This window comes from Dendropsophus ebraccatus, chromosome 1 (genome assembly GCF_027789765.1).
Source record: "Dendropsophus ebraccatus isolate aDenEbr1 chromosome 1, aDenEbr1.pat, whole genome shotgun sequence".
NCBI lineage: Eukaryota > Metazoa > Chordata > Amphibia > Anura > Hylidae > Dendropsophus > Dendropsophus ebraccatus.
In genome coordinates, this window is record NC_091454.1 from 190933447 (window position 1) to 190947898 (window position 14452).

Sequence of the window (14452 nt, forward strand, 5' to 3'; positions counted from 1 at the left end):
GGCCTTTTAAGCACAAGGAGGAAAAAATTAAAGCGCCAAAATTGAAATTGGCCCGGTCCTTAAGGGGTTAAATAAGAGAGTATAAATGGCAAGCGTGCTATGTAATGTGGCTACCTCGTACTGCTCTAGGACTGGGGCTTGGGATGTCCCTCTGATCCTATTACTATTTTGGGGACCTGCAGCAGATCTGTAGTAGACATTACTGTATCTGAATTCAGTGCATGCGGATGGGGCTGTAGCTGCAGATTGTACGGATTTCGGCAAACCCTTTCGGATGCATTGGACATGACACTACGTATGATCTCGCCTTATAACCTGATACTATGCGATTTATATTCTTTAGTATCTCCTAACAACGACATGTCCACCATCCTGAGGATTCTGAATTTCTGGCTGCACCTCCACATTGGCAGAGCCGGAGTCTTAGCTGTAGCGAAGCTTCTTCCTTGTTTGTTTTCACCGTTTCCTCTATGGAAATTAGAATACAATTTGTTTCCACCTTCAATATGCATTTAACCCCCTGATGGCCAGCATGCGGATGCATCTCCTGATGGGGGTGATTGTGTTAACCCCTCGCAGGCTGAGAAGCCTCCCTGGTCCATATGCGCCGTGTGCAGCTGGGGATATTCCCTGGGCTATTGTGATGAGGTTGTAGAGAGCATCCCAGGGATGCTGCTGGGCGGTGGGTGTGGTAGGGGGAGGGCACACACACATCACTGTCACTGCCTTTTGTTTGCCAGCTGTACAGAGCCAGGGGCAGGGCTTGTGCTCCATAGCCAGAAATCAGGAGGAGATAACATGGGCTTCCCAACCTGCAGGAGATAACATTCCCATTGCAGAGATTAAAGGTATGTCTCCATCCTCTCCTTATTTATTACCAGGTTGTCATAGAGAACCCTGTCTGATGCCGCCGACATGCTGCAATGGGGCAGCGTCACATCTGTGCTTCCCTCCTTGAAGCCACTGTATACATTAGTAGATAGATGCATGACTTACTATTGATTACCTGTTCTGTATATAGCGCCAACCTATTCTGCAGCATTGTACAGAGATTGTCGTCACTCCCTGTTATATGATGTAATATCCCCCTCGTCGTGAGCTCTCTTATACTATATAGGGCCAATTCCATAGGAAGCCAGTTTATTCTCTTGCATGTAAAATAAATAATGCTATGGCAGAATAATCCAGATCCATTTTAAAGTAATTTATTGAACGTTTTCTCCTTGTTGGGCGACAGGCGGGTGTATGCGTTTTCCTTTCTAGACCTGTACGTACGAGTATATAAAAAAAAATAGTGGATGTATAATGGAGCTGCGATATAAAGCACCCTGCTGAGATTGGTTTTCATGGCTGCAGTACTGGCAGCGGCCACCAGGGAGCATGCAGGCTGCGGAGGGATTCACCCACACAATAATAAAATCGTGGATATTAATGTTAGGGCAAATAATGACAAAACAGATGATGGGAAAACATGCCCGTCTGCTTTGTTATGAAGCTGTCCGGCAGGTTCCATTTGTTGCAATGCAGAAGCGGTGATGAATGCAGCCAGAGAGTGGGAGGATGGGAGAGGCACTGGGGCTAGAGCTCAGCTTATACATATGTGCTGTCACCAGCCATGGACGTACCTGCTGCTCCCAAAAGGAAGTGCCTAACATGAAGGTTTAATTTAATAAAGCCATGAAAAATGTGTAAATGAGTGGAAAGGTTCTTGTTAACCCTTAACGTACAAGCCTGGAGAAAGGGATTACGAGGGTGTGACCGTATCAGTCTGAATACAACAATGTTTCCAATGGTTGACTATATACTAGGCGGGACTGTGTATTGTAATAAGCTTACAGCCTAGGCCTCTGGACATTGCATCCATTAATGTGGGTTCAGAGAACATCAACCTGTAAACTTCGAAAAACAAGTCCTCCAGTCATTCTGTTTTATAAAGTTGTTTAATATTCTTTTCGGCCATTTCTTAGTACGTTTATACACACTCTGCTTTCCCAGACCCCTGAAGGGCAAATCTGCCTTGTCATGCCACGCGATGGGGATGGTCCGGCATGTCCTTGTGAGAACTTGGGAATGGCTCCATACAAGAGCTATAATGACTGCCATAGTGTCGCTCAGAAACTGACAGAACTAAAACTATTAGTTACTATAGGACCACGGACTTAAAGATAAAAGTTTTCATTTAGATTTGAATGGGTTCTCCAGCCGCTCATATACAATATGTAAGATAAGTGGTCCCACTCTTCCCCACCATTAACATTGAATAAGTTGTATATTTTAGATTGGTAGATGTCCATTCCTCCCCATCGTTAACATGAAATGATTTATACTGTTTAGATCAGGGATGGGGAGCCTTCGGCTGTCCAGCCATGATGGGAGTTGTCGTTTTGCAACAGTTGGAGGGCAGAAGGTTCCCATCCCTAGTTTAGATTGAGTTAGTCCTCCATTCCTTCCCATCATTAACATAGAACAAAATAATGTATTGTAGATTGATAGTTAGTCCTCCATCCTCCCCCATCACTAACATTTGAATAAGTGATATGTGTTAGATTGATGGTTAGTCCTCCACTGTTAATAATCAATAGGTGATGATACATTTTTTATTGATGGTTAGTTCTCTCTCCCTCCCAACCAACACAACCACTCAACTCAATACAACTCAATAGGAGGTATAGAAGTAAAAGAGGTATTGGTCACCTATTGACTGCAATACCCCTTTAAAATAGGTAAAATACCCCTTTTAAGGTAAATAAAAATGGTGCGCTATGTCAAATAATCCTATTCTGCCAGTAGAGAAGGGGAATTGGATGTGATATTTGCTGCATTAGCGAATAGCAATGCTCGGGTCATATTTCTGGACATTAGGAGTTTGCTCATCTGCAGTATTGCATGAGGTCATCTGTTGCAGCGCAGTAATGGATTTCAAAGCTGTCTCTCTTTAACCCTTTCACTACTTCATAATACATTCGGAGGTTATACAGACCTACCATCTTGTCATTGGTCTTTTGGAATTTCTAGTTATCTGCCTAATAATGGAACCTCTAAAACAGTCGTTTTTTATTAGAAGTGTTTAGAATGAATGATGAGATAATGGAAAGTATAGTGAGAGCCCATGTGGCTTCTATAGAATCGAGGGGGAGAGAGAACCAATTTCAAAGGTGTTAAGGTTTTTAGATAAAACATTTTTTAATCCAAAACGAGTGGATTTAATTTAAATTTGTTAGGATCTGTTCTTGGCTTTGGCATCAAAAACTGTTAAAAAAAAGCTAAAGGTGGGAACACATCCTAATGGGTGGCGAGAGTCTGAACAAGAGCATGGTCTTTGCTGGTGCTGATAGCAAAGTGAAATATATGCCTAAATGAAGTGGTTAGAAGTGTGGTGGTGTCAAGCAGTACTTCCTAAGGACCCAATAATTATCTTTGCTATGGGTCCACCCCCATTCTCTATGTATGTCAATGTTTCATTTACACAGGTGTAAATTAAAGGTAATAACGCAATCTCGGCTTCATGTGGCACTTTTATTACTATTATCAATGTCAGATTACTCATTCACGTTCTGGTAGCCAAGAATCTTGTAGCCGCAATACAGTCCAGTCTGAAGGCCATTGTCCACACCTATACAGAACGAGGTGTGAATGGAAGCTGACGGACTGACCTGTTCTATGGAGGATAGCCAAGGTTAATCTAGTCAGCCACGTTGCTACACGTATGACATACGAATACTGTATTGATCTAATGAAATGCACAAAGTAGAAAAACTGTATACATTAACCCAGTGTAATGTCAATGAAGTCATGCAGCTGCCCAAGCTAATGGATTAAGGGGTCAGAGATGCAACATCATTTGAGACATGAAATTGTAATACTTGTGAAACTTTCCTCATCGCATGAATCCATGCATAAAAAATATTTTTTGCTAATTTTTTTTTTTTTTTTTTTAATTCTAGTAGGAACAGGGAACGCCTCCTCAGTCTCATCTGCCATACATCATCCTCCTTGCTCTCCCATTCTCCCATGCTGATTGCCAAGTGGCCAATGTGTGTCACTGCCTATAGGAGTGGGTTACATATAAATCACCTTCCAATCTGACTCACTCCAGTTATTTTAGATTCACGCCTATGTGATCTTCCCACGCAGCTGTGTGAATAGCAATCTGCCAGCTCCTCATGACAATCTGAAGTCTCTGCTGTGGGGAAGGATTGCATTGATTTTTAATGGAAAAATTAACACTTAAAAAGGAGAGAGCTGGTTGTTCCTCTACAAGAGGGCGTTCTTCACTGTAAGATGTGATGCTAGCGGCAAACCTCAGGGCGCACTCCCATCAGCAGTCATTTCTAGGCCTAGATGAGATGCTAATGATCTCACTATAGGATTTTTATATGCATTAGCTGTTTGCATCCTGTGTTCATATATAGGATTAATGCAGCTTCTTCTACACTGTAACAGCTGAGTGGCCTGGCATTAAGTAATAGATAAGGATATATACACAAGCAATCACAAGCTAAAAAAGTACAAGTGTTAACATGAATTTGTTTTATTGTCATTTTGCAGCTATTGACATCTTGGTTTGTGATAGAAACCATTAGATTCACAAATCTTAGCATTGCTTCTACTCTAACCACAATTGCATCACTTTAGTAGGGTGTCTCAATACATCCGCATCTTACTGAGAGAGAGGGTTCGTTATAGGGTATAAAGAGGAAGCAGTTGTAGCCGGCCCCATACTATGGAGAAAGGGGAATAGTTATAGGGTATAGTGAGGAAGCAGTTGTAGCCGGGCCCCATACTATGGAGACAGGGGAATAGTTATAGGGTATAGTTGTAGCTGGGCCCCATACTATGGAGACAAGGGAGTAGTTATAGGGTATAGTGAGGGAGCAGTTGTAGCCGGCCCCCATACTATGGAGACAGGGGAGTAGTTATAGGGTATAGTGAGGGAGCAGTTGTAGCCGGGCCCCATACTATGGAGACAGGGGAGTAGTTATAGGGTATAGTGAGGGAGCAGTTGTAGCCGGGCCCCATACTATGGAGACAGGGGAGTAGTTATAGGGTATAGTGAGGGAGCAGTTGTAGCCGGGCCCCATACTATGGAGACAGGGGAGTAGTTATAGGGTATAGTGAGGGAGCAGTTGTAGCCGGGCCTCATACTATGGAGACAGGGGAGTAGTTATAGGGTATAGTGAGGGAGCAGTTGTAGCCGGGCCCCATACTATGGAGACAGGGGAGTAGTTATAGGGTATAATGAGGGAGCAGTTGTAGCCGGGCCTCATACTATGGAGACAGGGGAGTAGTTATAGGGTATAGTGAGGGAGCAGTTGTAGCCGGGCCTCATACTATGGAGACAGGGGAGTAGTTATAGGGTATAGTGAGGGAGCAGTTGTAGCCGGCCCCCATACTATGGAGACAGGGGAGTAGTTATAGGGTATAGTGAGGGAGCAGTTGTAGCCGGCCCCCATACTATGGAGACAGGGGAGTAGTTATAGGGTATAGTGAGGGAGCAGTTGTAGCCGGGCCCCATACTATGGAGACAGGGGAGTAGTTATAGGGTATAGTGAGGGAGCAGTTGTAGCCGGCCCCCATACTATGGAGACAGGGGAGTAGTTATAAGGTATAGTGAGGGAGCAGTTGTAGCCAGGCCCCATACTATGGAAACAGGGGAATAGTTATAGGGTATAGTGAGGGAGCAGTTGTAGCCGGGCCCCATACTATGGAGACAGGGGAATAGTTATAGGGTATAGTGAGGGAGCAGTTGTAGCCGGGCCCCATACTATGGAGACAGGGGAATAGTTATAGGGTATAGTGAGGGAGCAGTTGTAGCCGGGCCCCATACTATGGAGACAGGGGAATAGTTATAGGGTATAGTGAGGGAGCAGTTGTAGCCGGGCCCCATACTATGGAGACAGGGGAGTAGTTATAGGGTATAGTGAGGGAGCAGTTGTAGCCGGCCCCATACTATGGAGACAGGGGAGTAGTTAATATAGGGTATAGTGAGGGAGCAGTTGTAGCCGGCCCCCATACTATGGAGACAGGGGAATAGTTATAGGGTATAGTGAGGGAGCAGTTATAGCCAGGCCCTGCGTATTCTGAAGATGGAGGAGTAGTTATAGGGTATAGTGAGGGAGCAGTTGTAGCCGGGCCCCATACTATGGAGACAGGGGAGTAGTTATAGGGTATAGTGAGGGAGCAGTTGTAGCCGGGCCCCATACTATGGAGACAGGGGAGTAGTTATAGGGTATAGTGAGGGAGCAGTTGTAGCCGGGCCCCATACTATGGAGACAGGGGAGTAGTTATAGGGTATAGTGAGGGAGCAGTTGTAGCCGGGCCCCATACTATGGAGACAGGGGAGTAGTTATAGGGTATAGTGAGGGAGCAGTTGTAGCCGGGCCTCATACTATGGAGACAGGGGAGTAGTTATAGGGTATAGTGAGGGAGCAGTTGTAGCCAGGCCCTGTGTATTCTGAAGATGGAGGAGCAGTTATAGGGCATGCTGAGGTAGCAGCTGTAGCCAAGCCCTGTATTATGGAGACAGAAGCATAGTTATAAGGTATGATGAGATAGCAATTGTAGCCGGGCCCCATATTATAGACACAAGGGAGTAGTTGTAGGGTATAAAGTGGGAGGCCCTGTATATTCTGAAGATGGAGGAGTAGTTATAGGGTATAGTGAGGGAACAGTTGTGACAGACCCTGATAGAGATGATCGAACAGCGTGAATTTTCAGGTTTGTTCGAACCCGAACCATCGGCATTTGACTCCCGCTACCTTCCCGTTCCATGGGGAAGGTGAAGACAGTCCGAAAACAGGGATACCGCCTAGGTAATTCCTGCTGTTTGATCAGCTCTATGAGGTAGCAGTTGTAGTCGGGCCCTGTATTATGGGCGATCACCCGGGCGCCACCCCCGGATCTTACCCATTTGCTGCCAACGCGTGTAATAGTGACGGCAGCGAGCAGGGAACGAGGAGCAAGCGGAGCGCTGACAATAGGGGCTTCAGACTTCTTGGTTTTGGGGCTTATAGCAAAAGAATGCAAGAACATAGATAAAAATTGGAGATTCAGAATGAGCACTGTTTAATCTTTTTACTGATAACTTGAGTTTGAGTGGCGTTATGGAGGTGACAGAGTCCCTTTAAGAAGCCTGAAGCTTTTGTTTTTGCATTTCCATTTAGAAGAGTGCACAAGGGTAACAGTGTTAAGTAACAATGTGAAATCACATAAGATCAGACGCATCCTGCATAATGAATTCTCTTTATCCTCCGCACAAATTAATGGCCCTAGTGGGAATTTTGCAGACTCATTAACTTATTGTAGACCTTAAATATCTAATTCTTAGTTAGTTCTTCCAGGCATGGAAATACTTTAAAAGTTTATTCTTCTGCCTCCTTTGGGATAAGGGTTCAAAATACGTTCAGGGCCAATTTCTAGGGGTGTTATAGCATAGGGCCCTGTCCTTTTCAGAACCTATGATAGACCCAAGACCAGGGCTGTCTCTGTACACACTGGCTGTGTTACAGCGCCACTCACAGGTGACTCGTCTCCTGCTCCAGGAGCACTTTTCTTTTTAAAGCTGCCACTCTCACTGACCAGGGTACAGACACTCCTCTACCCACAGCACTGCCCGTCACACAGCCCTCACCCTAGGCCCATACAGAGCCCCTTACGAGTAGAAAATGTGGGAAAATTTTGCAAGTTTTCCCACCTACAAATAATGGAGAGGTGTGTAATTTTTATCGTAGGTACATTTCACCTGTGAGAGACAGAATCTATAAAAGAGAATTCCTGAAAATCACATTGTTTGTTTGTATGATTTATAAACAATTATTCTGCATTTTATTGCATGAAAAACATACATTTGGTACAACAGAAAACCAAACTTTATATTCAGTACAGAAACCTTTGTTTGCAGTTACAGAGATCAGACGTTACCTGTTGTTCCTTGGCCAAGTTTGCAGACACTGCAGCAACTCCTCCATACAAATCTTCTTCAGATCTTTCAGGTTTCGAGGGTCTCACTTGGTAACATTGAGTTTCAGCTCTCACCAAGATTTTCTATTGGGTTCAGGTGTGGAGACTGGCTAGGCCACACCAGGACCTTGAAATGCTTCTCACAGAGACACTCCTTAGTAGTCCTGGCTGCATGTTTAAGGTCATTATTATGCTGGAAGATCCAGCTACGACCCATCTTCAATGCTCTTACTGAGTGAACAAAAGTTTTTGCTCAAAATCGTGTAAGACGTGGACCCATCCACCCTCCTTCCTATAGTGTGCAGTTAGAAAATCAGCCCCAAAGTATGATGTTTCCGTCTCCATGCTTCACAGTTTGGACTTTGTTCTTGGGGTTGTACTTATCCTACCAGAAGGTCCCAGCTCTATTCAGGTCATTGACCAGACCAGACCAGGCCAGAAAAATTGCATCAACAGTTGTTGCCTTCTCACCATACTGCTTGTCTACTGTCCTGTAGCCCATCCCAGCCTTGTGCAGGTCTACAGTTTTGCCCTTGGGGTCCTTAGACAGATCTTTGGTCTTGAACATGGTGGACAGGTTGAATTGTGATTTTTTTTTTTTAAATAGATAAGATCAAACAGGTGCAATTAACCCCTTCCCCCAATATGACGTCCAGGGACGTCATGAAAAGCAGTGGCAGAATGCATCATGACGTCCCTGGACGTCATGCTTTCCCTGCCTCCCCCCTCTGTCCCTAGGTGAGATCGGGCAGCAGGAGGAGGCTGTGTCACACAGCCTCCTCCTGCTGCCACTGCCCGGAGGGGAGCCGCGCTCCCCCCCGGGCAGTTAACCCCATAAACGCCGCGGTCAATGCAACCGCAGCGTCTATGGGGAGATTCAGTGTCCCCCGCCGATCGGGCGGCGGGGGGAGGCTGCAGAACGCTGCCTCCCTCCACCGCCACTCAATCTGTGTCCCCTGGCCCCCTCCCCTCGTCCCCCGATACCGGCGGATCGCCGCTACTACCGTTTTTAGCGGCGATCCGCCGGTACCGGGCATTACCGGCGCCGCCGATAGCTTTCATCTCACCCCACCGTGAATCCACGGTGGGGGGAGATGAAAAATGTCCCCTCAGACCCCAGATCAGCCCCCCGATCACCCTACCCGGGCGGCCATCTTGGATCTGATGTTTGTTCGCAGGGATAGAAATTAATTAGTGATCAAAGCCCCATGCTCTCCGCCACCGGAGGTAGCGGAGAGCATGGGGCAGTGATCGGGGACCCCCCCGTGTGGTCCCGGAGCAGGCAATCGGCGGTATATACTATATACCGCCGATCGCCGGTTCCCAGTGCTGATCAGCACTTTTTATCCCCTGTCACCATAAATCATTGGTGACAGGGGATAAAAAGTGTCACCGTGCCCCCCCCCAAGTCGCCCCCCACCCCCCCAGTCACCCCCGTCCCCCAGTCACCCCCCCTTCCCCACATACGTTACCTGATCCACGGAGCTCCGTCCTCCTCGACGTCCAGGCTGATTCTGAAGTGCGCATGCGCTCCAGAATCAGTTATCTCAGAAAATTTAAAGTGACAGAGACCAATTTGGTCTCTGTCACTGAACTATGATTACTGTGATAGAAAATATCACAGTAATCATAGTAATACAGTGAAAATTAATGTATAAAGTACAAAAAGTGAAAAACATACAAAAAAAAAAACACACACTTTTTATTATAGTAATAATTGCACTTTACTCCCAGATTACCCCTAGCCCCCCAAATTACCCGTAACCACCACAGGTTGCCCATATCCGCCCCAGATTGCCCGTATCCGCCCCAGATTGCACGTAATCACCGCACATTGCCCATAACCACCGCACGTTGCCACTAACCACCGCAGGTTGCCCATAACCACGCACGCTGCCCATAACCACCGCACGTTGCCACTAACCACCGCACGTTGCCACTAACCACCGCACGTTGCCCATAACCACCGCACGCTGCCCATAACCACCGCACGTTGCCACTAACCACCGCACGTTGCCCATAACCACCGCATGTTGCCACTAACCACCGCACGTTGCCCATAACCACCGCACGTTGCCCATAACCACCGCACGTTGCCCATAACCACCACACATTGCCTATAACCAACGCACATTGCCCATAACCACCGCACGTTGCCCATAACCACCGCACGTTGCCCATAACCACCGCACATTGCCTATAACCACCGCACATTGCCCATAACCACCGCACGTTGCCCATAACCACCGCACGTTGCCACTAACCACCGCACGTTGCCTGTAACCACCCCAAATTGCCAGTGAGCCCCTCCAGATGGTCCGTAATCAGCCCCGATTGCCCGTAACCCCCCCATATTGCACGTAACCACTGCACGTTGCCTCTAACTCACACACGTTGCCAGTGACCCCCTCCAGATTGCCCGTAACCACACCAGATTGCCGTAACCACCCAAAATTACATGTACCCACCCCTGATTACCTATAAGCACTTCAGTTTATCCGTAACCACCCCAGATTGTCTGTAACCACCGCAGATTGTCTGTAACCACCCCATGTTGCCCATAACCACCGCAGATTGTCTGTAACCACCCCATGTTGCCCATAACCACCGCAGATTGTCTGTAACCACCCCATGTTGCCCGTAACCACCACAGATTGTCTGTAACCACCCCATGTTGCCCGTAACCACCGCAGATTGTCTGTAACCACCCCAGGTTACCCCTAATCACATGTAATTGCCACCAGATTGCCTCTGACCACCGCACGTTGCCTCTAACCACTGCACGTTGCCTCTAACTCACACACGTTGCCAGTGACCCCCTCCAGATTGCCGTAACCACCCAAAATTACATGTACCCACCCCTGATTACCTATAAGCACTTCCGTTTATCCGTAACCACCCCAGATTGTCTGTAACCACCCCATGTTGCCCCTAATCACATGTAATTCCCCCCCAGATTGCCTTTAACCACCGCACGTTGCCTCTGACCACCGCACGTTGCCCCCGACCACCGCACGTTGCCCCCGACCACCGCACGTTGCCCCTGACTACCGCACATTGCCTCCGACCACCGCACGTTGCCCCCGACCACCGCACGTTACAGGTTCCCATCCCAGATTACCTATAAGCACTTCAGTTTATCCGTAACCACCCCACGTTGCCCGTTACCACCCCACGTTGCCCGTTACCACCCCACGTTGCCCGTAACCACCGCAGGTTGCCCGTAACCACCGCAGGTTGCCCATAACCACCCCAGATTATCCGTGACCACCCCACATTACCTGTAATCTAATTTTTTAATTGTATTTTAGTAACTGCGCTATTCTAATAACCATTACTAGCTGCGGTTTTGCTCCAGCAAATTGGCGCTCCCTTCCTTCTGAGCCCTGCTGTGTGCCCATACAGTGGTTTATGCCCACATATGGGGTACCGTTGTACTCAGGAGAACCTGCGTTACAGATTTTGGGGTACATTTTTTCTCCCATTCCTCGTGAAATTGAGAAATTTTAAACTAAACGAACATATATTGGAAAAATTTGAGTTTTTCATTTTTACTGTCTTATTTTGAATACTTTCCTCTAATACCTGTGGGGTCAAACTGCTCACTGCACCCCAAGATGAATTCTTTGAACGGTGTTCTTTCCTAAATGGGTGGACTTTTGGGGGGGTTCTCTTCTGCGGACACTACAGGGGCACTGCAAACGCACCTGGCGCTCAGAAACTTCTTCGGAAAAATCTGCACTGAAAATGCTAATTGGCGCTCCTTCCCTTCTGAGCCCGGCTGGGTGCCCATACAGTGGTTTATGCCCACATATGGGGTACCGTTCTACTCAGGGGAACCTGCGTTACAGATTTGGGCATGCAGCTTCTCCCCTGTTCCTCGTGAAATTGAGAAATTTCAAACTAAACAAACATATTATTGGAAAAATTCAAGTTTTTCAATTTTACTGTCCTATGTTGAATACTTTCCTCTAATACCTGTGGGGTCAAAATGGTCACCACACCCCAAGATGAATTCTTTGAGGGGTGCACTTTCCAAAATGGGGTGACTTTTAGGGGGGTTCTCTTCTGCGGACACTACAGGGGCTCTGCAAACGCACCTGGCGCTCAGAAACTTCTTCAGCAAAATCTGAACTGAAAATGCTAATTGGCGCTCCCTTCCTTCTGAGCCCTGCTGTGTGCCCATACAGTGGTTTATGCCCACATATGGGGTACTGTTGTACTTAGGAGAACCTGCGTTACAAATTTTGGGGTGCGGATTCTCTCATGTTCCTTGTGAAATTGAGAAATTTTAAACTAAACGAACATATTATTGGAAAAATTCGAGTTTTTCATTTTTACTGTCTAATTTTAAATACTTTGCTCTAATACCTGTGGGGTCAAAATGGTCACCACACCCCAAGATGAATTCTTTGAGGGGTGTACTTTCCAAAATGGGGTGACTTTTGGGGGGGTTCTTTTCTACGGACACTACAGGGGCTCTGCAAACGCACCTGGCGCTCAGAAACTTCTTCAGCAAAATCTGCACTGAAAAAGCTAATTGGCGCTCCTTCCCTTCTGAGCCCGGCTGTGTGCCCATACAGTGGTTTATGCCCACATATGGGGTACCGTTGTATTCAGGAGAACCTGCGTTACAATTTTTGGGGTACTTTTTTTCTCTTTTTCCTTGTGAAATTGAGAAATTTCAAACTAAACGAACATATTATTGGAAAAATACGTGTTTTTCATTTTTACTGTCTAATTTTGAATACTTTCCTCTAATGCATGTGGGGTCAAAATGCTCATCCTACCCCAAGATGAATTCTTTGAGGGGTGTACTTTCGAAAATGGAGTGACTTTTGGGGGGATTCTATTCTGCTGACACTACAGGGGCTCTGCAAACGCACCTGGCGCTCAAACTTTTAAAGAAAAATCTGCATTAAAAAAGCTAATTGGCGCTCCTTCCCTTCTGAGCCCGGCTGTGTGCCCATACAGTGGTTTACGCCCACATATGGGGTACCGTTGTACTCAAGAGAACCTGTGTTACAAATTTTGGGGTGCAGATTCTCTCATGTTCCTTTTGGAAAGGAGAAACTTTAATCTAAACATATATATTATTGGAAAATTAAAATTTTCGATTTTTTTTAAGGCCTAATTGTGAATACTTTCCTCCAGCCCCTGTAGGGTTAAAATGCTCATTATACCCCTAGATTAATTCTTTAAGGTGTCTAGTTTCCAAAATGGGGTCACTTATGGGGGTTTCCAGTATACAAGCCTTCTAAATCAACTTAAAAAAAGAACTGGTCCCTAAAAAAAATCAGTTTTGGAAACTTTCACAAAATGTGATAATTTGCTAATAAATTTCTAAGCCCCATAACAGCCTAAAAAAGTAAAATATGTTTCCCAAATTATGCCAGAATAAAGAGGACATATTGGTAATGTGATTTAGTAACTAATTTATGTGCTATGACTTCCTTTTTTAGAAGCAGAGAATTTCAGAAGTTCATAAAATGCAAAATTTTCAAATTTTTCATGATATTTTGATGTTTTTCACAAAAAATACACAAAGGAATGACCAAATTTTGCCACTAATATAAAGTGCCATATGTGACGAAAAAACAATCTCAGAATCGCTAGCATACGTTAAAGCATCACTGAGCTATAAGCGCATAAAGTGAGACAGGTCAGATTTTGAAAAATGAGCCTGGTCATTAAGGCCAAAACAGGCTGCGGAGGCAAGGGGTTAATACAGGTAATGAGTGCAGAGTAGGAGGAGCTTATTAAAGAGAAACAGTTCTTTGAGAGCCAGAATTCTTACTGGTCGGTAGGTGATCAAATACTTATTTCTTGCAAATAAATATGTAAAATTTATGCAATGTGATTTTTTTTGGATTTTTTTAAAATTAATTCTGTGTCTCACTTTTGAAGTGTACATACGATAAAACTGGGAAACCTTGCAAAATTGGCAGTGTATCAAGTACTTATTTTCCCCATTGTATCATATTGTAAAATGCATAATTGTCTATCATATTATGCACTGTATGATCATACATTAGTATTGTCAGTGTACATGTTGCATTGTAAAAATCCAGGACAATTAACTGGTTAAGCAATCGCATCACATTTGGTTGGCAGGGCCACTACGTCCATTAGCCAAAAGAAATTTTCTCTCTGCCCACTGAGCCTCATAATAAGCTGACACTTCAGATTCTATAGAGAGATTATCATCACAGACAGAGCTACAATGGAAGGTAACACCTATATATAGATAACAAAGGCTTCACCATTTACAATAGGTTACAAAACCAGCTCATTTCCTCCCCCTTCCTGTACATTGACTACCACACAGGTCACAGAGCATGCCCACAACACCCATACAAGTTAATCAATCATCTCTAGACTACAGGTTCCTATGGTCCATGTGACTTTACGGCATATATCTTAATGCAATTACAGCAGCTTTGGTAAGACAACTGCCCACCAATTCATGTAGGGAATGTTTATGCAATGTCAT

General features: G+C 45.5%; 1 protein-coding gene across 2 annotated transcripts in view; it reads left to right on the top strand.

Moving 5' to 3' along the window:
* Window positions 1-768: 768 nt before the first annotated feature.
* The window catches only part of ADD2 (adducin 2), a 70683-nt gene continuing 56999 nt past the window's right edge, over window positions 769-14452 (top strand). Inside the window, exon 1 of one of the 2 annotated variants that reach the window (XM_069942755.1) lies at window positions 769-848. The gene's annotated coding sequence lies outside the window, so the exon portion shown is untranslated. Of the gene's footprint in view, window positions 849-6467; window positions 6542-14452 lie in introns of those variants that run through there. The other variant, XM_069942772.1, reaches the window with a different exon arrangement.